Source organism: Microcebus murinus, unplaced genomic scaffold, assembly GCF_040939455.1.
Source record: "Microcebus murinus isolate Inina unplaced genomic scaffold, M.murinus_Inina_mat1.0 scaf002_hap2_Mmur4.0, whole genome shotgun sequence".
NCBI classification, from domain to species: Eukaryota; Metazoa; Chordata; class Mammalia; order Primates; family Cheirogaleidae; genus Microcebus; species Microcebus murinus.
In genome coordinates this window covers 1,461,623-1,462,906 of record NW_027438948.1, presented here as the reverse complement: position 1 = coordinate 1,462,906, position 1,284 = coordinate 1,461,623, and the positions used below count along the sequence as shown (strand labels likewise).

At 67.5% G+C, this 1,284-nt stretch overlaps 1 pseudogene; it reads left to right on the top strand.

Moving 5' to 3' along the window:
* The first annotated feature begins 755 nt into the window (after positions 1 to 755).
* Positions 756 to 874, top strand: LOC142866314 (uncharacterized; annotated as a pseudogene).
* The last annotated feature ends 410 nt before the right edge of the window (positions 875 to 1,284 follow it).

Sequence of the window (1,284 nt, the reverse complement as noted above, 5' to 3'; positions counted from 1 at the left end):
CCAATATCTAATGGCCGATTTTTAGCGAGTCCACACGCCAGGGTGGTCGGGGTCCAAAGCAGCCCCGGCCAGGCCCAGGCCCCTTGGACTGGGCCACAGGAGGACACGGAGGAGGGTCCCGGCCCCCACGAAGCGGTGCCGGCAGTTCTCCACGGGCTTGGGCGTTTTCCAGAGGTAGGAGATGGAGGGGACTGATTTCTTCAGCGCCCCCCAAACCACGCCACCCCACCCCACCCATGGGACACATCCCCAGAGAGAGACGCCCCATACACTGGCTGTGCCCCAGCCCTGGCCCGGGGGAATAGGCGGCAGCCCACCCACAGGGCGAGGGGGGGGCGCAGCTGAAAGGGGTTGTGGGGGAGGGCGGCCCCTGGCTGGGGTCAAAGGGCGAGCGTCCCGCGCGTGCGCAGTCAGCGGCAGCGACGCGCTGGGGGTGGGCAGCGGGTAGGTGAAGGAGGCCGGGCGAGGAGACGAGGGGGGCTGGGAGGGCTCCACCTTGGCGAGTCCAGCCGTGGAGGCGCATCTTGTGTGAGTGTGAGTGAGTGTGAGTGTGTGTGTGTGTGTGTATAGAGAGACAGCCCCCCACCCCGCCCCGCCCCGCCCCGCCCCGCCCCGCCCATCACCCCCGTCCCTGGGAGCCCCCCGGACCCGGCCGGCCCGGCCCCGCCCGGCGCGGGGCCTGGGGCGGGAGGCGGCGGCGGGGAAGCCCAGAGAGGCTCGGCTTCTCGAGCGGGGCAGGGGCGCCCTCCGCCGCCGTCTAGGGCCACACCACCCTGAACGCCCCCGATCTCGTCTGGTCTCGGAAGCTAAGCAGGGTCGGGCCTGGTTAGTACTTGGATGGGAGACTGCCTGGGAATACCGGGTGCCACAGGCTGCTGCTTTTTTTTTTTTTTTTTTTTTTTGCCTCTTGTTCTGTCCCCTTTCTGGGAGCGCGGCGGCGGCCCGGGGTGGGGGTCACCCCCACCCTCAGCGCCCGCGCGGTGCCTGGCGCCCCAGCCCGCACCGTGGGGCCTCCTCTTGTCCCAAGCCGCGACACCGCCGCCACGCGGCAGCATGCGTGGCTTCTGGACTGTCAGGTCTCAGACCAAAGGTCTGCTCTGTGGGAACCGACACGCTGGAGGAAACCTTGAGAGTCTGAGAGGGGAGGGAGTTCCAGAAGAAGGCCAGGATGTCATTTTGAGGGAGTATGTGACCAGAACTCGTCCCGTTGCTTTTGGGGTTCTATGGGCTACACGCAGGAATCTTTGGTGGTGGCACCTGATGTTGGGGGATCCGGAGTCACAC